At 44.0% G+C, this 13,611-nt stretch overlaps 1 long non-coding RNA gene across 1 annotated transcript in view; it reads right to left on the bottom strand.

The window, feature by feature from the left end:
- LOC141571031 (uncharacterized) overlaps positions 1–13,611 on the bottom strand; it is an 88,554-nt gene that overhangs the window by 23,469 nt on the left and 51,474 nt on the right. The gene's annotated exons all lie outside the window — the stretch shown is intronic.

Genomic DNA, 13,611 nt, shown 5'->3' on the forward strand with positions numbered 1-13,611 from the left:
TGAGCTGGTGAATGTGTAGATGCTCTGTGAATGTCAAACACTGTCCACATGAGCAGGGGCTGTCATGGTCACTGGCTCTGTCATTGCTGTGAATGTGACCTGATGTTGCACGTGCACTGGGACAGAGCAGCACAGGAAGATTTGTTGAGTCCCAGTGGTGTCTACAGGGGACGATAATTTTTTTTCAGAATGACAGCTGGTGTTTTCTGTGGCTTGACTTTCCCAGGAATCTGTTCATTTGGGCACAGAATTCGAGTGTGGGAATCCTCAGAGTCATCACGGGGTGGGTGGAAGCACATTTCCTTAATGGGAAAGAATTTAACCTTGCCTTTTCAAGATAGGTAGATGACACCTTTGAAGAAGAAGTTAAATACCCCTAAAGGTAGGATTTCAATGTCTCTTCGTCATGGTTTGTGTGTCTGTGTGTGTGTGTGGAGACATGCCTTAAATAAATGTTGACTCCTAATCATTTCATCTGGAGAAATACATTGGTTGTGTGACTTCGTTCAGGTCACTTAATCTTTCTGAGGTGGGCATCCTCACCTTAACAAAAAGGAAAATTTAACTCTGTCCTGTCTACTCCACAGGGCTGTGTGTGTGTGTGTGTGTGTGTGTGTGTGTGTGTGTGTGTGTGTACATATGAGAGTTGACAATTCAGTTCACGAATTCATCCTAGAAAAAGTGCTACATATCTCATTGCTGAATGTCACTACGGTCACCTTTGAAGTACTCCCCTTGGGAAGCTATGCACCGACGCCAGTGCCTAGTCCACCCTTCAAAGCAATTTTGGAACTCTTTTTCTGGAATGGCCATCAGAGCTGTCGTCGTCTTACTCTTGATATCCCGAATGTCACCAAATGTCTTCCTTTCAATATTTCCTTATCTTCAGGTAAAGAAAGAAGTCATTGGGGCCAGATCAGGTGAGTAGGGAGGGTGTTCCAATACAGTTGTTTGTTTACTGGCTAAAAACTCGCTCACAGACAGTGCCCTGTGAGCTGGTGCATTGTCGTGATGCAAGAGCCATGAATTGTTGGCGAAAAGTTCAGGTCGTTTTCATCTAACTTTTTTTACTCAGCCTTTTCAGCACTTTCAAATAGTAAACTTGGTTAACTGTTTGTCCAGTTGGTACAAATTCATAATGAATAATCCCTCTGATACCAAAAAAGGTTAGCAACATCATTTTGACTCTTGATTTGGATTGATGGAATTTTTTTGGTTGTGGAGAATTGGCTGACTTCCATTGTGCATTTTGACGCTTTGTTTCAGGGTCGTATTGGTACACCCATGTTTCATCACCAGTGATAACACGGCCCAAAACATCATCTTGCCTCTCCAAAAGGTCTTGACAAACTTCATCTCTTTTTTGCTTTTGTTCATCAGTGAGCTCCTTTGGGACCATTTTTGCACACACCTTTCTCATACCAAGATTTTCAGTTAAGATTTTCCTGTTTCTCTATCAATGTTTACTTGGTCTGCTTGCTATGCTTCTCACAGTCAGCCAATGATTTTGACGCACAATTCAACAAATTTTTGCAATGTTTTCATCAGTTCTGCTCGTTATTGGCCACCCTGACATCTCTTCATCAGTGACACCTTCTCTCCCCTCAGAAAAACATTTAATCTGTTTGTACACTGCTATTTTCTTCATGGCATTATCCCCATAAACTTGGACTAACATGTTCCCAATTTCACTTCCCCTCTTGCCAAGTTGAACAAGAAATTTAATGTTTGTTCATTGCTCTAATTCAAGCTCAGACATTCTCGTGACTACAGACAAACACACACAACCACAATAATGAACACCACTCAGCAAAACACCACCACACATCATCACGAACACAACAGTAAGACGCTGATATACTAACTTATGAAACCTTACCGATCTGTTTGTACAGAGCTGCCAATGTTAGCGCACGGTGGCTAGTTCGTGAATTTAATTGTCAGACCTCATATATGCATATTACAGGATAGGGAAAATGTGGTCACTATGCTGAAAGGGCACTTTTTTCCTGTCTCTTCTGATCTCTTCTACACACACACACACACACACACACACACACACACCATCTGAGACTATGGAAAAGGTGAAGTCATTCAGAAAGAGGACCGAGTGTACATATGGAAAGCTGGTTTCTAAGGGTAGGCTTTAAAAGGGAGTGAGTGAGCCATGTTTGATCAGGGATAACAATTGTGACTCTGCATTTAATGTGCAGGCATATGATAAGCCACGTCATAATTTAACCTTTACAACGACCCTGGGATGTCTCTTTTTTGCAAATGAAAAAGCTGAGGCTCAGGGATGCCCACTAACTTGCCCAAGGTCGCACAGCAAATAAGTAGCAGCATTGATTCAGCACTCTGCTCTGTCTCTTGCAGAATCTGGCCTCTGCCTGGCCCCTGTGGCATAGAGATCAGGGGACAGTGCATGAGTCAGGGATCCCCAGCTGTTCACAAAGAACGGCAAACCGGTTTCTGAGCCCTTGTGTCTTTTTCGTTTGAGCATGTGTGGTTTTTGTCTGTTTTCCCTAGGTCACTTAATCTTTAGTCTTTTGTAATCTGTTTTGCAGTTCTCAGGCCCATAGTTCTGTCACTACTCAGCCTCACATGCCTCACAACAAATGCTCCAGCTCCGTGCCTGCTCCACCCTCTCTTCCCACCCAGCCACCCCAGGTTCCCAGGCTGAGTTTGCAGGACCCACAGCGAGGGGAATGGGAAGAGGGGGCCTTGCTCAGGAGTGAGCCTGTCAGACTCTGCTTCCTGTAGCAGGGGGTTCCTGGGCCCTGCTTTGGCCACCCAGGAGACAGGGCCTGCCTGGGCAGAGCAGGGGCTGTGAGAGGTCCTCTGGCTGCCTTGTTTACCGTCGCCCAGACTCCAGGCCTGGCCCTGTCAGCCTGGGCCTGCCCGCGCCCTGGGAAATGACGGGGAGGGGGTAGTTTCAGTTGCTGATGAAAGCCACTGAAACCAGAACCAGGCACACATGAAAAGGAGGAAAGAAGACACACAGGCCAACTGCTGGGTCGCAGGCGTGATTGGGCTTGTCTCCCACTTGGGGAGCTGGAGACAAAGACGGCGTCATCCCCCAGAATGAGTGACTGAGCTGCATGTGAGCGGTGCTTCCAGGCTTGAAATGGTCTGGAAGAGAGATGCCTTTGGCTTCTTGAGTTCTGAGCAATATCCCCTGGCAGAGTGGGCTGTTCACATCAATATTCAGGAGTCCTGGCTGTTGAGAAAGCTTGAATGGTGTAAGCTGAGAGGTAGCACCATCGATTCCTGTCTAGACTAGATTTTTGGAATCCAGGTTCCCAAGATGAAAGGGCATATTATGAAGACAGGACATAAATCTACTCTGCCAACAAGACCCACATTCACCTTGGATTATTTACACCTTTTGCTCCTTCTGTCCATTGCCTGTTCCACGGCACTCCACTTTCAAGTTTTGATAGATTCACTAAATACAGCATCCCTATAAGTAGCCAGCTACATATATTTCCATTTTTGAGCGGCCCTTCACTCCAGGCCAAGGGGGTAACCCTTCCAGCTCCTGCAAAGTTTTCCCTTTTTACTTGGGACCTTCACAACACCCCAAACGTCAATTAAGGGCTCGTGTTAGTCGTGAGCATGCAGTAAAACCTGGCTGGGGAGGGCCACCAAGTGTGGGTTACTAATTCCACCTCCACCGCACCCTTGGTCCCATGCCCAGCACCTCTGTGTGGTGGTTACTCAAGGATGTGGGAAGCCGCTGGAGCAAGGCTACTGACACAGCCCTTTTCAGAACTGCCAACCCAGGCTGCTTGGCAACCTAAAGCTCACCATCTGCCCAGTCACCAGGGAGAACACAGAGGTCAGTGAACTGTGAGGACAGACGGTTCTAGGAGTTGAAAACCAGCTGTGGGGTTCCAACCAGTATCGGGGAGCCAGTTCTGCCTCGCGCAGTCTTGGGTCCGGCATTCCCAACTGTCTAGGAGACATCTTGACTTGAACGATCCCTTAGGAACAGGGGTCAAGTCACCAGCTTTTGAGGTTTTCATTTCCCCGTATTTATCGTGAGAGGATTGGACTGGACGAGTCTTTCAGATCCCTTCAGCACAGAGCAATGGGAAAATAACAAGTGTGCGCTTTGAGATCAGAAACACCCGTGTACATATCCCGGCTCTGCTATGTGACCCCAGGCAGGCTTCTGGACTTCGTCCACCCTCAGTTTCTTCATCTGTAATAATACCTATTGGCCTATAGGCAATGCTAATAACAGCTAACATTTATTATCTGCTTCCTAGGAGTGCTTTGTATAGGCTACCTCAGCTAACTTGTAAGAGAACCTCTGTAGACACCAGGGGTGAGAGGGGCTGCCTCTTTCCCAAGGCCACTCAGCCATCAGGTGCTGTGTCTGGGATTTGAACCTAGCAGTCAGACCTTAATTAATAGTCTCTCTCTCTAAGAGGATCCTCGTAAATGTCAGTTTCCTTTCCTTTTTTCTTCCTTCTTTCAGCTCTGCACACTCTTTAATTTGGTATCCAAAAGTAACATCCATCTATTATTCATGTTTTCACAACTATCCTTCTCATCCGACACAGTCACCTGTGTCTCTTGCCATTCATCCCAACCCGTTTTACTTCCGCGTTTAGTAGTGTTCCCATTAGAGGGAGCAGCTTGTGCAAATATCCTGTTGCAGGAGGGGGCATGGACGGAAGACTTAGAAAGGAAAGAGCGCAGAGACTTCTCAGGGCAGGCTGAGCTGGCAAAGGCTGAGGCCCAGACACTCCGGCTCTGAGGACCGCATGAAGTTTTCTCTGTATGCTAAGAGAAATGAGAAACTTCTGAAGGCTCTTAAACCAAGGAGTCACATAATCTAGACTATATTTTTGAAATGCAATTTTCATCCTAATAACTTCAAGAGCTGCTATTGCCTTCCTATGCCTCTGAGCCAAAGTTCCTCTGCCTCATATTCAGCGCCTCTGTTCAGCATCTAATTAGGGCATGTGTCTGGGTTGGGGGTAACGTGAGGGGTTTCCTGGATGGGCGGGAGGTCTAGGTGGTCTCTAGGACACTTCCATCTCAGCGAGTTCACAAGCCTGTGCCCCCATCTCCATCTCCTTTCACTCCTGATACACAGCCTCGCACCTGTTCTCCACAGGTGGTCTTTCATCTCCTTCCACAAATCTCTAAAATTTCTTTCTTTTCAATTAAGGAAGTACTTCCAACCTTTGAAAGTACTTTTAACCCTTTCTGATGAACTCTGACCTCTATGTTTTCAAAGATCTGTATGCATATCCAACCATCGGGGCTTACACAGATGTTTCCTGAATACCTCCTAAGTGTCAGAGGCTGTGCTAGACCCTGAGGACAGTAGCCTTGCCTTCAAGTGCTGGGGGTGAGGATGAATCGTGCCAGCCATAACTGTTATAATACAAAGATGGAGATACAGTCCAGTGGGAGTTCCAGGAGGGGAGTGACGGCTTCTGCCTGGGGGAGGCATTAAGTTCAGCACAGTCGAGTCCAACTGGAGGTGGCATTTGAGTTCGGCCTCCCAGGTGGATCTGGGCACTCGCACGGGGGAAGAGGGACACTCCGGGGGCAGGGCACAGGAGAACCAAGGCTGGGAAGCAGACAAGCACTGCTCAGGCCCAGGGAGCTGTGTGTGTGTGTGTGTGTGTGCATGTGTGTGCGTGTGTGTGTGCATGTATGTGTGTGTGCGTGTGGGTGTGTGTGCGTGTGTGCGCGCGCGCGAGGGGTGGAGGGGGCACGCATTGGCATGGGCTCCTGAGAGACAAGCCTGAGGAGGCTGGGGCAGAGTCCCACAGGAACGACACCCCTCTTGCTTCCTGCAGAGCTTTCCTCTTGCTCTAAGCTTCCGAGCTCCTACAGGGCATGGTCTAGCCACTCCTCCTCCTCCTATAAACAGTGTCAGCACCTGGAACTGTGATTTGAACAGTATGGATGTTCAGAGATGCTGAGAAACTCTCACAGGCTCTGCCTCACGGGCCCTGTGGGAGGAGAAAGGACTTGGGCCAAGAAGTGGTGGCTGGGCCCTGGGATGTCCATCCTCTCTGCTATCGTTCAGGCCATTCCCACTATCTGTGGTTCTTTGTGCCCGTCACTTCCAAATCCCCACCCTCAAGTCCCAACCCAAATACTACCCTGCCCTGTGCCTTCTCAGGAACCCCACCTAGAAGGCACTGCTTCCTCTTTGGAAACTAGGAGCATCCTCAGAATTGTCCCTTGCCTCTCTTGTACCCCTGGACACTCCCACCCCACAGATTACTTGTCCATGTACTGGTCATTCCTGCCCTTCAGGGTGAAAGGTGCTTGAGGCCTCTCTCAGCCCCTTCTCTCTTCCAGGCCTCCTCCAAGACCCGCCCACAGCAACCATCATACATTACATGCACAAGAAGTGTAACACTTTCGGCCTGAAGTCGTAGCTTCAGGAAGAGGCCCAGTCCCTCCCTAGGCCGCAGGAGCTGCATGCTGGGGGCGGTGTTTGGTCCTGGGTGAGGCCTGGGACAGCCTCTGGCATCACCTGGAGTTGCACTTATCTGACTCTGTGCCTACTTGGCAGCTACCTGCTCTGCCCTCAAGAAACGCCTGTGACTTGATGACTGAGTGTTGATAAGGCAGGGAGGAGTGCTCTGTTAACCTGACTCCCTGCACCGTCAGGCCTGCAGTCTCTGCTCTGAGTCACTCAGGGAGCCTCCCCTCCCACCTCGTGTTTGTGTGACTTCTCCCTCACATGCATTAAAAGCAGCAGAAGCCAAAATACATACCCACCAGGGAGCTGGGAGAACTCAGCAGGGCTGTGGGAATGAGGGAAGCTTATTCTGTGCAGTATTTTGGAGGATATTATTTTTTCAGTTTGGGGGCAGAATCTCCTCATTCCCAATGGGATGTCATTAGTCATACGATTTACATGCTGATTTACAAACACCTCAACTCTTTCTTCACTTACTGAAATCAGGGCAAGTTATCAAATGACTTTCTGAGGAATATTTTGCCCATCTCTATGAGTTTTAGGGTTCACAAAAGAATTATGACCCCAACCTACCATGCAAGCCTCAACTCCAATTACTTCTAAAATGCCCAATGCACTGGACAGGGCCAGCCGCAGCCACGTGGGGTTGCCATCTCTTCCCTTACTTGGCCTATACACTCCCACTGCCAGCCAGGTTTTGGCTCCAGCTGTTTCCTCCACCTGGAATCCCCTTCCACCCACATTTGCGTGTTCATATACTTTTCAGGTCTAACTCTAGGTGAGCAGTCACCAGGCAAACGGAACTATTTCCCCCAGTCAGAATTCCTGTCCCCTCACCTCCTTGGTCTCATTACAGATCCCCAGGCCCCTCCCTCTTCAAGCACCACCTGGTGTCTAGCCAAAGCTCTGTCACACACAGAGGATAGGTCAGTGCTGTGAAGAGAGAGACAACTATCCAGAGGCCAAGAGAGCTGGGTCCTGGTCCAGGTTAAACCTTGGACCCAGGTTTTCATCTTCAGCCTCTCATCTGCAGAATGAGGAGCTTGCTCAGAGCAGGGTGCCCAGTCCTGGCTTTGCCTAGCCCCATCTCCTGGGACACTTGCCCAAAATACAGAAGGCTGGGTTCCCACCCCAGACTGATTAAATTAGACTCTCAAAGGGTGAGGCCTAAAGTCTCTATTTTTAGAAAGCTTCCCAGGCAACTGGTACACAGCCTATCTGGTCCCTGTCTGGAGACCATGGTTGGAACTACTGTGCTAGAGGATTCCTAAAATGCTACAACCCTGTGCTTTCTTCAATGATGAGTTTTTTTTTCTTCATTTGATGCTCCCTGGAATAAGCTACATCAAAACCACCGCCATGAAAACAAATCTGGTGCATGAATGGGAAAACCTGGGTCACGACTCTGTTTTCATGTCTCTCAAAGTTTTTGTAAAAATTTCAGGTAGCTGAAAGCACATAAACTACCACCAACACATCACATCTGCCTTAGTGAGTGCAGGCTGCCAAAACAAAATACCACAGACTGGTTGGCTTACACAACAGACATTCCTTTCTCACAGTTCTGGAAGCTGGGAAGTTCGAGAGCCAGGTGTCAGCAGATCCAATTCCTGGTGAAGGCCCTCTTCCTGGCTTGCAGATGGCCACTTTCCTGTTGTGTTCTCACATGGAAGAGAGAAAGGGAGCTCTGGTGTCTCTTCCTTTTCTCATCAGGGCACCAGTCCTATCAGGGTAGGGTTTATAACCTCACTTAACCATTATCACTTCCTCACAGGCCCTCTTTCCAAATATAGCCACACTGGGGATTACAACTCTAACATATGAATTTGGGGGGTGAGGATACAAACATTTTGTCCATAATGTCATCGATGTCTGATGATTTACAGAAAGCCAAGCTGAACTAGCAAGGCAAATTGGGGACTAGATAAATTCCATTACCTATTTTTTCCTAGTAAATTCTTGAGAAATAGCTGCTGCTCCCTTCGTTGTGTGGGAAATTTGGGGAAGACCATGGTTGCTCCTCTCTCATGATGGTGTGGGTTCCATTTGATATCTAGTGTGCCCTCCTGGGATGCCTCTGGACAAGTTTCTGGGTGGCTCTTGTTGTCTGAACACCCCATTTCTCAAGCAGAATTCCCAACTTTTCTGCCAATTCTGTGACCAATTCCATTTCCTATTAATGACCATGTCTTTTCTACCTAAGTCAGCTAATGTGGGTTTCTACCGCTTGCAACTCAGAACTTTGATTGGCGCTTATATCACATAAGGAACGATTGAAGGAGTTGAGTGTCGGGTCTGAAACAGGGAAGTCTCAGAGAGTTACCATTTATCTATAGATATCTGAAGGGCAATCATGTGGAAGAGAAACAGACTGGTTCTCTGTGGCTTCAGAAGGCAAAACTAGACCAATGAGGAAAGCTTTGAGGAGAAATATTTCAACTCAACACAAGGCAGAACCTTCAAAGATAACGCTCAGGAACATGATAGCTGGGGGCAAAGTGAGCTTGCTCCCAGTCACTGTTGGGGTTAGTGGAGGCTGGGTCCTTTTGTCAAGGATGCTGTACAGAACGGATCTATTCCCTGGACGAAGTGCCTCTGCTTTTAAGATATAGCTCCATTCTTAATTGCCTTTCAGAACAATTCAGGCGCCATTTTAGTAATTAAGGAAGGAAAAGGGAAGAGAAAGAAAGAGAACCATGTCGTCTCTTGCTTATTAATTTTTTTCTAATCTTAATTTTCATGATGATAAGAAAAAAAAGTAAACCAGTAGAATAAAGAATATTTGCTTACTATAGAAACATATAAAGTAGAAAATGCATATCACCTATAAACCACCAGATTTGGGGGTATTAATTTCTAGTCTTTTTATATCAATATATACATAAAATTTTTTAGTAGTAATTTTGTTGAAATATACTTCACGTATCATACAATTCACCATTTAGAATGTATAATTCAGTGGTTTTTAGTATATTCACAGGGTTGTGCAATCATCACCACAATCAAATTTAGAACATTTTTCTAACCCCCAAAAGAAAGCCCCTACCCTTTAGCAGTCACCCCTTTTTTTCCCCATTCCCACCCATCAGCTCCAAGAAACCACTAATCTACTTTCTACCTTTATCGATTTGCCTATTCTGGAATTTTATATAAATAGATTATATATAAATATAATATGTGAGCTTTTCACTTATAATGCTTTCATGGTTCATCCGTAGTATAACATGTCAGTATTTCATTCATTTTTACTGCTGAAAAATATTCCAATATATGGGTATGCCATATTATTTTTATTCATACTTAGTTCATTGATATTTGGGTTGTTTTCACTTATGCCTATTATGGATAATGCTACTATGAATATTTGTGTACAAATTTTTGTATGGACATATGTTTTTACTTCTCTTGGGTATATACCTAGTAGTAGAATTTTTAGGTTGTATAGTAACTCTATGTTTAAAACTTTTGAGTGAGTGCCAGACTGTTTTCCAATGTAGTTTCATCATTTTACATTTACACCAGTGTGTTTGAGAATTCTGATTTCTCCACTTCCTCACCAACACTTGTTATTATTATTTTGATTATATCAATCTTAGTGGGTGGGAAGTACCATCTCATTGTGGTTTTTATTTGTATTCTCTGATGGCTAATTACTCATCTTGTAATGGGTCTATTGAGCATTGTATATAGTCTTTGGAGCAATATGGAAGATCCTCTGCCTAACTTTAAAATGTGTTATTTGTCTTTTTAAATATTGTTTTAAGAGTTCTTTATTCTAGGTACAAATCCTCTATCAGATATATAATGTGCAAAAATTTTCTCCCATTTTTTTGGTTGTCTTTTCACTTTCTTGATGATGTCCTTTAAAGTATAAAATATTTTTAATGTTGATAAAGTCCAACTTATCTATTTTTTCTTTTGTTGCATGTGCTTTTGGTGTCATATCTAAGAAACCATTGCCTAATCTAAGCTCATGAGGATTTACACCTATGTTTTCTTCTCAGCGTTTTATAGTTTTAACTCTACATTCAAGTCTTCGATCCATTTTGAGCTAATTTTTTAAAAACAATTTTATTAGGGAATATTGGGGAACAGTGTGTTTTTCCAGGACCCATCAGCTCCAAGTCAAGTCATTTTCGATCTAGTTGTCGAGGGCACAGCTCAGCTCCAAGTCAAGTCGTTGTTTTCACTCTAGTTGTGGAGGGTGCAGCTCACTGGCCCATGAAGGAATCAAACAAGCAACATTGGTGTTATGAACACTGCACTGTAACCAACTGAGCCAACTGGCCATCCATTGAGCTAATTTTTATGCATGATTGAGGAATGGGTACAACTTTATCTGTTTGCATGTGGATATCCACTTGTCTCAGCACCATTTGTTGAAAATATTATTTTTCCTTCATTGAATTTCTTTGGCACCAGTGTCAAAAATCAATTGACTGTGAATGTGAAGGTTTATGGCTGGACTGTTAATTCTATTCCATTGATCTATACGTCTATCCTTATACAAGTACTACACTGTCTTCACTACTGTCGTTTCATAGTAAGCTTTGAAATCAGGAAATATGCGCACTCTAATGTTCTTCTTTTCCCAGGTTGTCTTGACTATTCTGAGTACCTCAAATTTCCATGAGTTTTAAGATCAGCTTATCAATATCTGCAAATAATCCAGATGGGATTCTGATAGAGTGCACTGAATCTGTAGATCAGTTTGGGGAGTATCGTCTTCTTAACAGTATTAAGTCTTATGACCCACGAACATGGGATATCATTTCATTTATTTAGATCTGCATTTCTTTCAACAAGGTTTTTTAAAAATAATTTCAAAGTGAAGGTTTTACTTTTCTTTTGTTAAATTTATTCTTAGTATCTTATTATTTTGATATTGTTAATTAAATTATTTTTTAAATTTTATTTGACAAACTCATTTGTTAGTTCTAATAGTTTTGTAATAGATTTCTTAAAATTTTCTATATACAAAATCATATCTGCAAATAGAGATACTGTGTTTTCCCAAAAATAAGACCTAGCCAGACCATCAGCTCTAATATGTATTTTAGAGCAAAAAGTAATATAAGACTCGGTCTTATTTTAATATAAGACCGGGTAGAATAATAATATAATATAATACAATACAATATAATACAATATAATATAAAATATAATACCTGGTCTTATTTTAATATAAGACTGGGTCTCATATTAATTTTTGTTCAAAAATATGCATTAGAGCTGATGGTCTGGCTAAGTCTTATTTTCGGGGAAACACGGTAGTTTGACTTCTTCATCTCCAATCTCAATGCCTTTTATACTCTTTTCTTGCCTAACTGCCTAGGCTAGGACCTCTAGTACAATGCTGACTAGAAGTGTCAAGAGTGGATATCCTTGTCTTCTTCCTGACCCTAGATGGAAAGCAGTCATTCTTTCATCATTAAGTATGATGTTACCTGTGAGTTTTTTATAGGTACCTTTTATGAGGTTTAGGAAGCTCCCTTCTATGCCTAGTTTGTTGAGTATTTGATTATGAATGATGGGGTGTTGGATTTTGTTGAATGTTTTTTCTGCATCAACTGAGATGAACATGTGTTTTTTGTTCTTTATTCTATTGATATCGTATATTATAATTGTTTTTTGGATTTTAAATCAACATTGTAATCTTGAGATAAGTTCCTTTAGTCACGGCATATAATCCTCTTTATATGCTGCTGGATTTGATCTGCTACCTATTTTATTGAGGATTTCTGTGTCTACATTTTTAAGAGATATTGGTCTGTAGTTTCTTTACTTGTAATATGTTTGTCTGGTTTTGGTATCAGATTAATACTGGCCTTATAGAATTATCTGGGATATAGTCCCTCCTTTTATTAGTTTTGCCATAACAAATTACCACAAACTAGTGGCTTAAAACAACATAAATCTATTTTCTCAGAGTTCTGGAGTCCATAAGTCAGAAATCAAGGTGTCAACAGGATTGGTTCCTTCTGGAGGCTCAGAAGGAAAATCTATTCCATCCCTCTGTCCTAGCTTCTGGCAATTCTTCATGTTCCTTGGCTTGTAGATATATCATTTCAATCTCTTCCTCTGTCTTCACATGACCTTCCCCTCTGTGTGTCTCTGTGTCTTCCTTTTTTCTATCTCTCATAAGGATTTAGGGACCACCCTAAATCTGGGATGATCTCATCTCAAGGTCTTTAACTTAATTGCACAAATAACTGAAATATGAAGACAGGGATAGTACCAGTCATAAGATTTGGAAGCTAAAGGACTAATGGTAACAGACCAGGAGAGGGATGGGCTTTCAAAGCAGAGGGTAGAGGGTAACACTGTCAGCAAAGGCAGGCGCTAGAAAGCAGACACAGATTAGGGATTGCTGCAATTGAGTTTGGCCTGAATTGAGGTTGGAGGGTATGGGTGGGAAGAGTGGGTGGTGAGGCCAGAGAAGCAGTTGCCCAGAGAATTCAGACTCCCACCGTCATAGTTCATCTTAGGGTATGTGAAGGAAGGCTGAGGTGTTCTAGCTTCAGGACTCCATTGCATACCATCAACAGCCTCCAAAAGTAGCCTAGAGGTCTATGACTCCAGGTAGGGACCATCTGGAGTTGATCCTGCAGCTAGAAGATTCTGGCTGACCAGGAACGTCATATAACTTCTGGGGGAGGCCTCTGTAGGTAAGTCCTCACAACCAATCTAGCTCCCCAATCCAGGCTCACGCTAAAGCCAATTTTGAACATCTTCCTTTCTCCCGTGGCTGAAAACCCCTGTAGTAAACCCATTCCCAATCTTCATTTCCTTAGTGCAAAATTTGCTACAAAATCCTATCCCACCAAACAGAACTGCGGCTGTTCCTTGGGGCTCAATGAATGCAGATGTTGTGTTGTCTCACTTTTAGAAGTCACAGTGGCAGCAGTGGCGATGGGAGCTTTGTTGCTCCAGAACCCCATGGCGAGGCTCTATGACAAGGGGCCCGTGCGGGGAGCAGAGAGTGGAATGTGAAAAAGAGGATCACACTGGCTAGATAAGAGACCTTTGAGATTCTGGATGAAAAAGGTATCACCCTATCCCATTGGACCTTATCCCTGTCCTCTCCCCTCTGAAGGCAAAGGCTGGGGGCAAAGAGGAAAGCTAATTAACATTGTAAAAGCTTCTGG

This window comes from Rhinolophus sinicus, linkage group LG01 (genome assembly GCF_036562045.2).
Source record: "Rhinolophus sinicus isolate RSC01 linkage group LG01, ASM3656204v1, whole genome shotgun sequence".
NCBI classification, from domain to species: Eukaryota; Metazoa; Chordata; class Mammalia; order Chiroptera; family Rhinolophidae; genus Rhinolophus; species Rhinolophus sinicus.